Source organism: Battus philenor, unplaced genomic scaffold (assembly GCF_028537555.1).
Source record: "Battus philenor isolate CCGP_79_NKW_IND1 unplaced genomic scaffold, ilBatPhil1.0.hap1 SCAF_18, whole genome shotgun sequence".
Classification (NCBI taxonomy): domain Eukaryota; kingdom Metazoa; phylum Arthropoda; class Insecta; order Lepidoptera; family Papilionidae; genus Battus; species Battus philenor.
This window is the reverse complement of record NW_027181680.1, coordinates 5134674-5149895: the sequence shown is the minus strand read 5'-3', so window position 1 is coordinate 5149895 and position 15222 is coordinate 5134674.

Below are 15222 nucleotides of genomic sequence, written 5' to 3'. Positions count from 1 at the left end.
AAATCGGCGCATCTATAGGTAATAGCATTTTTTTATTTTAATGGCAGTATGGGAATTATATATAAATAGGTAAACAACGGACTGATTTTTTTTTAATATCGTGTAGGTTTAAATGATAAATTAGCGTATAATTTAAAACTTCGTGTAATAATTATGTAACAATGAGCCATATGTCAAGAACTAAAAAAAAGAAAAATTCTCTTAATACCTAAATGTAATAAAAATTCTATTGTAATAATTTGTTAAGTTTTGCGGTTGAATTTCATTGTTACAAAAAATATTCATAAAGAATTTTTTATTCTCACGAAAAACGTCGGCGTTAATAATTCAATAAAATAAATGTACCATAAAAATTGAACGTCAAAGGAGCATAATTGAAATGATATTACGAAGTATAGCTTTATTAAAATAATTAGAGCACTCCAAAGGTTTTAAAATTTTTGTGTAAATTATATTTATTGATTATTCTAATACAGACTGTGTTCCAAATTTGAATATTTGCAGATAATATTAAAATGGAAGTGTATATAGATCTTTTAAAGATTTATTTATTCTTTATGATAACAAAGAACCACTTCACAAGAGATCACACCAGAAATTAGGAGATCGGTAGATGAACAAAAGTAACGGACATAGTCCAGCAGATTGGCAAGTAGAGAGTGGACAAGCCACATATCGTGCAGAACAGTTGAGTACTGGCTGATAAGGTAGAAAGTAGAGACGACAGTTTGGCAAGCGCAGTAAAGAATGTCCATGCACAAGATAGAGAGACGAACTTGTAAAGATCGTCGGCAGATGCTGGATGTAGAGCGCTTCTAACCGATCTTCTTGGAAAATATTAAGAGAACTATTTCTAACAGTGGACGTCCTAAGGTTGAAATGTTGATGAAAAAATAATTGGTAATGTAAAAGACAAAAGCTAAGGAAAAAACCCGAATCCTGAAATAAAAAACAATAAATTATATTTTTAATTAAAAAAAAACACTTTAACATTAATAAATAAGAAGAAAAAGTATTTATTCTGTGACAAGGTACGCGTTCAATTGCCAGTAGTCGCGTTATACAAAATGACAAAAGCACTTTGGGATCAAACTTTTAATTGAGGGATTTCCTTTTTATTATCATTGTCTCCAAAAGACATTCGTCGGAAACGGCACTAAACGAAGTTTGTGAAATCAATTTAAATACGTAACATTCAATGTAAAGGTCCATCAGCTCTCAATAAAGAGAAAGTTTGGAGTGAAAACTAATTTTATTTTTAATGAAAATGTTAAGGAGAAAATAGATTCCTATACAATCCTGTTATTTGTTAGATATATTATAGGTGATCCCATTTTACATATTTATGTATTTGTTTAATCTGATTGGTATCAGCTATAACTACCCATTATTAGAATCTAAATTTGTTATGAGATTAAATAAGTTATAATCGAAATAAACCTTGTGAAATTACAGCTACTTAAGAATATAAGACATATTCGAACCGAAAAAAATTATACAAATAAGTACGTAGTCTACAATTTACCACGAGGGAAACTTCGAAAATATAATATTTATCTCAGAGCCTCTGTGGTTTAAAATAATGATGATAGTTTGAGTAATTAGAACAGCGTCAATGCAATTGGGTACTCTGTTTTCTTCCTCTCTTTTGATATGACTGGACTGATTCCATTTATTTAGTGACGATAAAAATATTTTTTTAATAACAAATTTATTTATGATTTCGTTAGGTACCTGTGAATGCAAGTCATTTTCTATCGGTCCTGTTGAAAATTCATAGGGAAGTCATACGTTCCAAAGTGGAGGTCGTACGGTTGAAATAATGACGATGATACTGTCGTATGTGTTCACAATTGGTAAATATAGATTTATGTATGATGTAAGTTAAAAAATCTGTGAAAGTACTGACTGAACGTAGATAAAAATTTAAATGTACTTTTTAATAATTTTGGGTAAAGCTAAAACAGCAAATTTTCCTCAGCTTGTTAAAAATTATATGAAACATACTAAGGCATAACTTCCTCTGCTTTGCGAGGAATTTCACAAACAATTTATATTGAAACAAATTTTGACTAGCCCGCCGCGTTCTCTTTGTGTGTAAGGGAAGATGACATTTTTTTACATTTCTCCTTTCTTTTTTAGAGGTGGAGAGTGCTTTTTCATATTACTTGCACATTACACCGTGGCTGCGCTACATTATTTTTTATAATAGAGGATGAGTTTGAAGCAGATGTACTATAGACAGTTTTGAAGGAAATATACTAAACAATTGATTTCATCTTTTTGAATACATTTATATCGAGAAATGTATCCATATATTACATCTAAGGACACATGACCTACAGACTTTTGGTCGGAGATGTTACCGAAAAGACATATCGACGAAGGAAAACAGGTCGAATATCCTTTTCGCCAAAAAGGTTTTTCAAGGTTATGAATAAAATGAACTATAATAACCTATGTTTAATAAAATACAAATGAATATATTTTATAAGTATTATTGAAATAAATAAATAATATGTCTTAAAAATGTTTTTTTTTCGGTTTTGTATCGTATCATCTATCTGGAAATGAAATCTCTGTCGGTTTTAATGTCATAATTATACAATGATTTATTTATTAATGTGATAAATATTCTTAAGAAAAATAAGAATGGCTTATTTTCTCGCTATAATAATAATTATTATCATTCTTTATTTGTTTTAAAGTAGTCGTTAAAGTCATTAAACATCTACAAGTTTTATTGTTAAAGCATATGCATAAATCATGCTTGTATCATTGTTATTTTAAGATTAACGTATATTAATAATTGCACCGGATGGATTTTGAAATGATAAAATAACAGTTGCAAGTCTGACAGGGGCTCGTCTCAATCAAACGCAAACTGAATCGATTTCGATTCCGAAATTGCTGAACACTATCCACTAACTCACATTTGCAGACAATGGAGAATTGTCCTTTGCAGCGTCAATGCAATTTGGCACTCTGTCTTTCTCTCTCTTTTGATATAACTGAATTGATTCAATTTCTTTAGAGTACGTAAAACATAATCTTTAATTACAAATTAATTAAATGTTGTAATACATGTCCTGTATGATATATTCTATTACCCGCAATAACAGGAAACGCTTGGACAACTATGTAGAAAAGTATAAACATATATAATAAAAAGAGTTAATAAGGCAATGATAAACTATGTCAGTTTAATTTCCTGAAAGATAAATACTACAAAATTTCCAAAAAATTTAATTGTATAGTAATATTAAAAACCTAATACACCTTACCTCTATAATATTTCGTAGTTGTTAAGCTACCATTTATATATATCTAATCATGTATTTATCTTTTTGTTACGACAAACCTCAGAGTACCGTATGAGTCGTAATCAACTGCTCTTTTCTCTGGTCTTTTGCAGACAGATATGTAATTAAAAAATTTGAAATTATTTTTGAGCCTGAAAGTTTTAACTTAAAATCAACCGTGTATGTTTTTAAGAGTTAACAGAAAATAAACAGAAGATTTTTAAATATTTTCGTGGTGTATAGAGGATTATTGGAAATAAGTTTAAAAGAATGAAGTACAGTACCTTTGTTAACTAAAAGCTTTAAAGCTTTTACACCTGTTAACAATTAACCTGTTTAAAATAAAAACTCTAAAATATCTAACATAAGTTATTTTTTTCAATTAGAATGCGACAAGCCGATAACTACTGACGGAATATAGTCTGCAGGAATAGATAGTAAACTATAATTAATTTGAACACGTTTTTTCTAATTATATTAGCATTAGCATTAGCATTACATTAATTGTCATCAAATGATCTATACGTTTACATACATCTTTAAAGATTTCTATCTCCATCCAATCAACCTATGTATGGTTACATGTACAATAAACTGCTACGCTTACCGCTGCCAATTTTATTTATTCTATACTTTACTGATAAATACTAATGGGTATTTCATTAGATTGTGTGATTGCTAAGCTACGGAAAAGCGGTGTTGCGTGACTATAATAGGAAAATTTTAAATTCATTACGGCTCAAGTACGGCTTAAGGCGCAGTTTGCGTGTGAAAAATATTTAATTAAATTTATTCGTAACTTATTGCGGGATGATTTAAAAAAATTGAAGTTCTTCATTATGATGTTTTTTTTTTTATAAGAATGTTATATTCTTCATTGTAAATCTAAAATCATCAACAAAAACATTAACATATTTGTAATATCATAAAAATACACTGGAAGGTCTTATCACTCGAGGTAATTTTTTACAGACTAATATAGTATGGAATCAGTAAAAGTACAAGTAACGGATAGTCAAAGTGTACATTCTGTAACCAATAATAAAGAAAGTATTTAATTAAAACCAGCGATGGCTAGTGGTTTACCGAGTTTTTGAATCTTTAGTTATTAATGTATACATTATTCATAAGAATCTGTATTTGCTTCTTCCTTTTAAAATCCTTCTTGGTGTCCTTACTAGAAGCGCAAGTAATCTTTTTCCACGATTACTTTCACGTTGTTAATAATATATATTCATCTTACATTCAACCTGTATTAATGAGGTCATATCTAATGATGAAATTTCTAATATTTTCCCAACTAAGCGAAAGCTATGAATGTCTTGCATTAAAAATACTCTAACAAATTATGACAAGTAAAATGCCTTAATTAAAAGTTCCGTGACGTGGGTGGATATTCTTAAAGTAACTCTTTTAATTAACCTCAGCGGTTCGAATTTTTTATACATAATGAAGAAGAGAAAGAAAGCTCAACACAAATTCGAATTAACGGAAGACTAAATGAATACATCGAGAGTAGGAATTAATTAAATTTTTTCAGCGTGTAAATTTAATGAGAGGCTATGACATAAAGGTATGGAGGAGGTAAATTGATATCGATTCAAACTATGTAATATTCCTGTCAAATATATCATCATCATTTCAGCCGTGCCACATACGCTAATAAGCATGGGTTTTCCCCGTAGACTATTTGCAATACAACCGGTACGATAAAAATACGACACGATATAAAATACAAAAAGTACAAAATACACCAACAAAGTATTACATAACGTGAACGAAGTATTACACAAGTATACATTCATTGGAAAGACTTTATTAAAATGTTGTAAAGATTCTGAATGGGAAGCTTTTTAATGATAACCTGCGTGGACTGAAAATTATTTATCCACAAATTCGTTATGTATTGACGTTTTTAATTCAATGACTTATTAATAATTTCGAGTTTTCGAGGCGATCGGGCATGATGACATTTAAAATATATTTTAATGATATTTAAAAAAATGTAATATAACAATAAAATTAGAATAAGGAAATAAAATTTTATAGAATCGATGAGCAAAAAAAATTGAAGCAGTGGTAAGGAACATGAAAAATATGTCGGTCGCATTATTAGAAACGCAAAATTCGAGCTACTGCATCTTATCGTAGAGTAAGATCGACGAAAAGCGAAGTGTTGATAGAAGATGAATATCTTGGCTAGCTTTATTTACATCAGTGGTTTAGAAAGACCACTTGTTTGATTTTCAGAGCCGTGATATCAAAAATTAAGATTTCTCTAATGGTCACCGACCGTCGTAAGATTATGGCACTTCAAGAAGAAAAATATTAACATATGCACGTGATACTTTGAAAACCACAAAGAGTTTAAGTGGATTGGATTTAATTGTTCAGTGATATTCCGTTTCAACAATAATGCAATTTCGGCCAGCGTTTTAAACTTCTACACTACTCTTTCTCGGTCAACATCAAACATAGATTCATCAACAAAACATAGATTTTGTGTTATTATTTCCTAAAGGGATTTGTATTATCCCGTATACTTTTTAAATATCTATAGTAATCTTGTAAGTGTACAAAAGACTAGATATAAATATTAAAAAATAGCGACATATGTAAAGATAGTACTAGAAATAAAGGCAAGTTCGTCATACCTTTCTTTAGGCTTCATAAAATTAAAAACTTTTTTATACGCAACTGAGACGCTTTTACAATACACTCCCTCGTAATTTATTTGAATAATCGTGCAATAAATTTATCAAGTTTGTTTAAGAAAACTGTAAAAAATCCCTATTTCAATTAAAGGATTTTTAAGGTATAAGCTTGAGAATTAATTGTTCTAACCCATCTACTCTACCGACTTTGTTGAGAGGTTTTCTTAGAGTCAGTTTTTAGAGGAAGCCCTGAAGTTGAAGACAAAGCTGGTCTGTGATGTGTGATACTCTGATGGTGATATCGCTACGCTTAAGCTATGTGTTTCTACCATGTTCTTCTTGCCTTCTGCAAAAGTCAAGAAAGCATTTGATAGGAACGACAGTACGTCGTAACTTACAAATTTTAATGTAATCGAGAAAAAAACTAGGCTCAAATGCTAATTTATAAGTGTTAAAATATTATAAATGTACTATAATAATTAAACTATAAGTGAATACGTTAAAATTAAATTAACATAGGATAAGTCGTTTCAGCCCATAGACGCCCATTTCAAGGTATAGGCCTCCCCCAAAGATATCTATGGGGGTTACACCACAATCGCCAAACTTAACAGGATGGTTCACGATCGCAGTGTGGTATTATGGTACTCAGAGGATGCTGCTGCCTATCCTCAGGAAACTTGTTTGTGAGCAGTAAACAATGTATAATTAATACATAAAGTGTGATTCGTACCAGATAGTATCCCGCAAATCGAAACGTGCGACCTACAATTTTAAGTCTCATTCCGCTATCACTATTAATTTCGTATTAATATTAAAGGGTACTATACTATATATAAATATATAAGATAATTATAATGGTGTTGCGAATGGTTATATTACCACCACTTTTTTTGCTATTAAGAAATACTATTTTTTTGCTGACTTTTACAATTTCACTGGGTTTAAAATGGCACAGCATTGAAGGCACCTGATCTAGATCTCTTTACAGTAATCAAGCTTGAGGACTCCATAAAGACACATTAGTGTTTGTTCGATTCGAAGCTCTTCTATCCATCCAGTCCGTTTAAAAATCTGTGGGGGAGAGCTATATCTAGTAGTGGACGTCCAAATGTGTGGTTCAAATGACGATGATGGTAGTAAGTACAATTTGTAATTATGTAAATAACATGTTTTATTATCATAAAATTTTCCTTCATTCCTTCAACCTTCGTTAAATTATCTTTTCATTGCCCTAGTGGGTAACTAGTAAAGAATACCGTGGGCACAAAATTTCGCATTTTAAGTTTCTTTCAGAACTGCAAAAATAGATAAATAATTAAATATACCGTCTCGCAATACTTACCATACAATATTCCATTACGGTAGAAGTATGTGCATTTGATGCGATTGACGTTTTGCTTTTAGCCGATTTTACCTTTATGCAGCTTCATCGAAATTGAGCTTACGGAAACAGAGGTCTGAGAGCTAAATGAAATATATGCTAATTTGTTTTTGAAAGGCTTCTTTAATCTCCATTATATTTGATAAATATCTATACAATTTTTAATGAAACCAATTTTCTAGTATCTCCAATTTTAAATGTTATATACAAAAATAAAAAGAATAAGTAAAAAAATATCATTGGCATTATAAGGCAACAGACAGCCGTATGCCTATTTTGATTAATAGCCTTTGTTAATTTCAATAATTAATATAATGTTTACCACCTCACATTTTATCATTCAAGACGATATTTTGGATAACAAGAATATCTCATGCATTTTGAGATTACACAAAATTGTTTCCAAAAAAAAAAAAAAAACGAATCTTATCCTTATTTAATTTAGAAGTGAATAATGGAAAATTTACACTAAAATCACGCAAATTTACGCTTAAAGTTAGAAGTTTAGATACTTCTCTACTAATCTTGCGTTCAGACGACACTGCCTCACGTCGCGTTATGTTGAGAGACTCCGAATCAGTCTTGGAAAGTTTTAACACAATTTACATAAAAGATTTTCGTATGTATGAAAATTTACTAAAATGGTACAAAGTCGTTTGAAGGTCGTGTAATCTGAATAAAGGTAAAATTAAATTATTATTAGTATAACATAATATTATTATTATTATTTTAAAAGTACGTTGCCCCGCAGAGTTTCTTTCAGAATTAATGCATTTTTCATATGATCTGATGACAGTCTCAGCTTCATGCTAATGCGAGATCGACCGTATGCTGAATAAATAATTTTAACTGTGTCTGCGTCGGAAATTCCATTTGAGATCGACCTGCCCTTTTTAGAAATGTTTATTGTACAATAAATACAATACGGTCCATTTGCGAATTTTATAAGAGTTTCACTGTCAAAACAAGGCACCGACGATGACATTAGACATTAGAGTTAGGTGATAGTGGTTACGATGAATTTGTATTTTTTTTAATATAAAGCATCAAAAAAAATAGTTTTTACCTTGCAGTAAGTGATAATTCCAAGTTATGAATCTATAGCCAGAATTCCGGAATATTAAATTAAGTGTTTACTACTTTACTTTGTATAGGAATAGAGTAAAATCAACCTAATATTTTAAAAAGTAAACAACACAGAAAAGTCACTTTTTAAAAAAACTACTAAAATAATAATGCAGCTTTGTTTGTGTAAACAATAGAACTTCTGACTTTGATTTATTTTCATTCATATAATTAAATTTATTACAGAATATTTACAGTTTTTAAAAGAAAAATACAATATTCGAATTATATGTTCCTCATTGCCAGTACAATACTTTATATTCATATACGAGCATGACAAAATGCAAATTCAAAAATGTATCTATGTTATAATTTGTACCTAATTTATTCATTTTATTATATTTATCTTTGGATACCTGTATTTAATAAAGGTTTAAACGTTTATTTTTGTCTATATTCTACGGTAATATGATATTCAATCGAACGGAATTTTCTCTGAGAGACATTTCATTCCAATAACACGGCACAAAAGTCTCTTTACGGTGGGAGAGACACTACGGTACCGAATTAAATTACGTAAGTCGACTACATATACCGGCGAAGTGCTTCGCGAGATGGAATTGGGATAAGACAATGAATTTTATATCGTATGAAATTCGGCCGATGTTATCATTTGTGAAAACGGACTCGCGGCATGATCAGAGCATACGATTTTTCTGATCAGGGTTCATTTCCCAGCGGAGATTCTACAAAATGTGAAAATGGTGTTTTTGAGGGTCTACGGTGTCATTTTTAATGAAAAGTCGCTTTTTTATTTATTTGTCATGCTTACAAAGTAAACATACTTATTATATCACATGGTAAGCATTGAAAAAAACAAAGTTTGACAAAAATACTCCTAGTATCTGTACTAATTTTCGAATACCACTTATAACGTTTTGCCGAAATTTAGTATAGCTAAGTCTTCATAATTTTCATTAAGATAGTTTTACAAATCTCCCACCATATTCTCGACAAAGAACTATTGCTCGCTTTTGGTGCTTTAGTCAAAGTGTAACTGGATTTTCGTCTCACTTGTTAATATATTTGCAATGCAAACAATTATATTACAGTTTGAATTACAAGTCTTTGGAGTTAAATAAAACTTTGTACAACAATTATCATACAATGAAAATGATATTATTATTTAAAGCTATGATCTTGCCTGTAATGACTTACGGCAGTCAAACGTGGTTTGTACTTCGAGACTTATTGACAAGCTCACAGTTGTACAACGAGCCTTGGAGATGGCGGGTTATGTTCGGAATTTCTTTTTTTAATGAAATCAGGCATTACCTTCCGGAAGTCTATCCTAAGTAAGAAAAGGACCAATATTTAGCCATTTCCGCACATGCAGTGGTAGTCGTGCAACAAAGTGAACCGCCCGCCAGCCCGCTAATAAATGCGCATGCGGCAAACAATGGGAATTACACAACTGCCACCGTTAAACCACTCAACACGTGTTTCACCCCTCCACGGGGCATCTTTAGGAGTTACGTTACACCGATTAGTGCCCTTTCATTTATATTTTTTTTATTTATTAGGGACTCTGTGTTTGGCACTAATCGGTAATAATTTTCTTACTCGGGATTTCTCTTTGAAATCGAATTAGGGATGAGGATATCCATACACGAACGACCTATGTAGCCCAACGGTATTTTGATGTGGGAGTAGGGAGAACTCGTGGAACACAAGGCCGCTGAGTCCATAAGTTTTTGGAGTAAAGACCGGGGATCGGCAAGCGCAGTGTTGAATGTCTCACCCATAAGACAGAAAAATGACTTTGTTAGGGTCGTCGTAGAACGCTGGATTTAGGGTGCTGCCAACCTATCAAAATGGAAAGGCCTATAGGAAACGCCTATATCTAACAGTAGATGTCCTATAGCTAAAATTATGATGAATGATGAATCTCCAAAGTAGTATAGTTACTATGGAGTTTGTAAAAAAAGACATTGTAATGAATTTCAAAATGTAAATTATATACTGGTAAAGATCAAGGATTTGTCTCCATATCTTTCATATATTTTTATACAATAACAAGCAAGATCTTAAAACAAAATTAGTATTTATTATTGTTTATTTTTCCTTAAAAAAATATGAAGGACATTGTTCTATTATCATTTTATCTATGGGATTATAATTTTGCAATGCACGCAAACGTACAAGCATAATCTTAAGCTGTCGTCACTGTTAATGCGTTTTAAATACAATAGAAAATTACGTCAAGGGTGCGTGTTGTGCAAGCGTATTTGTTCTTTGTTATTTAACAATTTATTATTGCAGATTGTAAAGAAAGCAGTTTTATTGTAATTAATGGGTAAGGACATCCCAAACAAAAATTAAAATTATCGTAACAAGGGTTTGTTATCAAAGCGAGCTTTGGCTTTGCTTAAAATATATTTTACGTTAGTTATTAATAAATAGAATACGTTTAACCTAGCTAAGCTTAGTTTCTTTTCTATATAAATAGAACTTAGGTACAAATAACTTCAGTTCAAGTGGTTGTGGCACTCCTTTCCACAAGAAATGTTCACAAAAAAAGTCGAATAAAAGTTACTCAATTCTGTAGAGAATTTCACATAGACAGACGTACAGAGGAAAACTGGAAAATCACAAGCGGTTATTACAAAAACTACGCAGTTGAAAAGCGTTAAAACATAATCGTATTGGATAGAACTTGTATTTCCTGTAATTATTTTGTACAATTTGATTTTTAATTTCTATTCATTTTTATATTACGACAGTTAAAACTTTTCTAATAATAGAGTCTGCAAAGTTTTAAACCCCAAACGTCAACGTCACGTCGTTGAGGTCAATCTTAAGTTATAAAAAATCTTATTTTTACAACTTTCTTAATTATAATTTATAGTTAAAGCTTCTAATAAAAGCATAAAAACTTTTGCCATGTCGTTTGCTTAACAACGTTGACCGGTCACTTACAGCGTACGTAAAATTGTTGTATGCAGTTTGATTTAATAATTCCAGTTCCTATGTCATTCATCATATCGTAATATGTAGTATAGTTCGATTTCGAGTGCCGGTCTGGCGTAAAAATCAGGGAGGAAACAATAGCCTCCCCAATAAAAGAAAAATCGACGAAGGATGACTTCCTCTCAATCTGTAGAGAAATAATTAAAAAAGCAATTTACAAAAACAAAAGCTAAACAAGATTAATAAAATTGTAAATTAAAAAATAAGTAATAATGGTAATAACTCTTAGTAAATTGTAAATAAATAAAATTATAAAGCTAATGTGAAATAAATGTAAAAAAAAAGAATGTAAATAAACAGAAATAAAAAAAATGTTAATTCTAACGAGAGAGGAATGGAAGGTCACAGAGCGAAAGAGAATGAAAGAAGAAATGTGGAATGAACACAGAATGAAAGATCATAAGATGCATAAATGAAGAGAGCGAAAATAAAAAAAAGGTTGTGAAAAATTAAATAAATGTAAACAAAAAGTCCCTGTCCCACACCAGATAGGGGGTACGAGAGGCTCCCAAAAGGGGGGGCCATAAAAATGTAGTATAGTTCGTTACAAGTGTAAGCTTTCGAAATTTGGTTTTCTGCATATCTAATTATCGTTCCTAGTAGAAGTTATTGGCCCGTGAGCCACACTAAAATCATTTATTGCGGCATATTTCAGGATTATCAATTTTTAAGTGGGATTGGAAATAGATGCAAAAACTCTAAAGCTTTTTGTTGACCAAATAGTACAGGTTACATTTAACCAATCACACTTTATAATTGTCTATTAACGTTTAATGGCAGTAATATAGGCCGTGGAGTAATTAAAGGCTTTAAAATTAAGGTTATCGTACCTATAAAAATACGCACAATTATTATCTACATTCGTAATTGAGAAAAATATGTTTTAATTAGGTTGAGAACAATTCAAAAGCTTATCAAATTTCGCATAAAACCTTTATAAGTTGAAAAACTTCAAGCCCAAAAACAAAACCATATTTAATACGAAAATGAGAAACTTGGTTCGTACAAATAATTATTTTATGGCATTTGAAACCGGTCGTTTCGTTCTCTAAAGGATTAAAGGTTTATAAGGGATTTTCCCTTTGTTGTTTTAAAGCGACGTATCTATTAATTTCTTTTTACACGGCGGAAATTACGGAGGAAGTCGTTTGTTGATTAAGTTTATCGAATGAATCGTAACTATATTAACAGCGGAATATTTTTTTTATATAGTTCTCTAATATATACAGTAAAATATTTCTGTAGTGACATCGCCGCTATAAATGTTTTTAAGCAGTATAATATGTCAACTACATTATATTCCATAAAAACACATAAACACTATGTGTCACGAATGACCTCTATTGCTAGACGACAGCCTGCCTAAATAGATTTCCAATAAGACCGAATTTTTATATTTCATATTCGATTCAAATTAATAAAACCCAGCGTGAGACTTATCTCTAAATCAAAAAAAAAAACCTTGTCATAATGTAATGAAATATGTTTAAACATATGGATAAAGTCTCTAACAATAACAATTAATGTTGATAACACCTATGTAAACAATGGATTCTATTTGAAACACTTTGCTCTGTATAAAGGGCCCTCTATTGATATTCATTACAGGTTTTAATTTTATTTGGTTTTATGGTTTGAATATTTCTCAATTAATCCTGCTGTATAACTAACTCTTTTTGATATTTCCACTATTGCGACCTGGTAAACACACAAAATATAAAAAGTCAAGGGAAACCTGCGGAAGTAATCTGCCTCATTCCGAGTTAGGCTATCAACAACAATTTTATAACAACAATATAAGTAAACAAAAATTTTTTTTTTTTTAAATAGAAAGAACAATAATTTCCATGCCATACTTAAAGACAAAAGCAACAAAAGTTAATTAGGCGAAATATTTAAAACGGATATTCGATATTTGGGCGGGCAGGTTGCGAGTTACTTTTAATTAAAAGATTTTCTGCTCCATAACAGTAATAGCGCCTCTTTAGACGTTAGAAGTAAATGAAGCGAAAATAATTTCTTTACATTTAAACCGGACCCTTTGTATGCATACAGTAGTAATTAATACAATGGTAGTACTTTAATTATGTAATACGAAGAGAACTCCAATAATAATATGGACTTATAAATTTCTTTGGCCTTTGGTTTATTCTAATATTACAGCTATGGGAGGGACTGTCCTTTGAAATATTCTTCAAAGTCGCTCAGGAGCTACGGACTATGTCTCAATCCCTTTTTTTTATATCGCATAAGCTTTTTAGAAACACGTAAGAAAACCTTAAATGAGAATCATTGTCTGCCACTGCTGATCACATTATAATTAAATACTTTAACATTATAATGAATTACTATGCAAGTCTGAACTGGTAGTTGGCAGAGCACATCGTTCGTGCAACCGTTGACCGTTGAAACCGAAAGTTTTCGAGTGACGACCACGAACAGGTAGATGCGGCGTGGGTAAGCCTTCCACTAGGTAGTTCAACAACTTAGTTAAAATCACGGAAAGTTCCTGGATGCAGGCAACGCAAAACCAGTCATCGTGGCCATCTTTGAACGAACCCTACGCCTTGCAGTGGGCGTTTCTCGGATAAAATAGAAAAATAAGAGAAGGCTATGTTACTTTTACTTTTAGTTTAATAAATTATATTTGTCATATTCTATTCTAAACGCTGTCTTAGTATAGAATTTTGTTGGCATAAAAAAAAGATAGCACATTAAACAACAACACGGAAACTAAATAGCATCGGGGCTAATATATAAATAATATTTGTTTGTACAAATCTACATGTGTTATCTATTTGGAAATCTCCTTTACTGATCTATATTGGTTACCCACAGTCGCTGAACTACACATTGAAGGCTATGCCCAGGATTCCACTACGAGATCAATGCTGTGATGACAAACGAAAGCAATCACTGTAGCCCAGTGAAGTGGGAGTTGGTTGTGGGGATTCCACTTGGTACGGAGAAAAGATGGTCGTTGGTGTCAACGCTTTGTGATCTGCCCGCTATCGTTTCAAATTGATAATTTATTAATTACCGGGAAAAAGAAGTACCTCATGGCTAAAAACCTCAAGAATTAGACTGGGAGGAACACCAGAGCGTTGTGCGGAAGCAACATCAAAGATCAAGACAGCTAATTTGGAACAACAACTTCAACTAGTAAAAGAAATATGTACCATTACTGTATATATTACAGATATATATAAAAACTGTTCAGTTTGAATATGGTTATGATTTATTCGATAAAATTAATCCACAAACGACTTCCTGCGCAATTTCCGCCGGTGTAAAAAGAAATTAATAGATATGTCGCTTTAAAACCACACAGGGAAAATCTCTTATAAACTCCTAATCCTTTAGAAAACAAAAAAAAAGACGATTTCAAATGCGATACGATAATAATTTGTTTACACAAAGTTTCCCATTTTCGTATAAAACATGTTTTTGTGGTTGGACATGACAAGCTCCTTGATATCAAGGATTGATACAAAACTTAATAGGCTTTTGAATTGTTACAAACCTAATTAGAACATAATTTCCTCGATTACGATTGTAGATAATTAGTATATGTTCGTATTTTCTTTTGCGACTAATATTAATGCCATCAAACATTAATAGCCAAGTATAAAAGTAGATTAGTTATGGGTGTAAAACCTTGAAAGGACTCATTTGTCAATAAAAAGTTTTAAAGCCTTTGCACCTATTTCCAATCCCTTTCAAAAATTGATCGCCCTAAAATATTTCATATTAAATGAGTACAGGAATGCAACGGGTACTTCTGCTA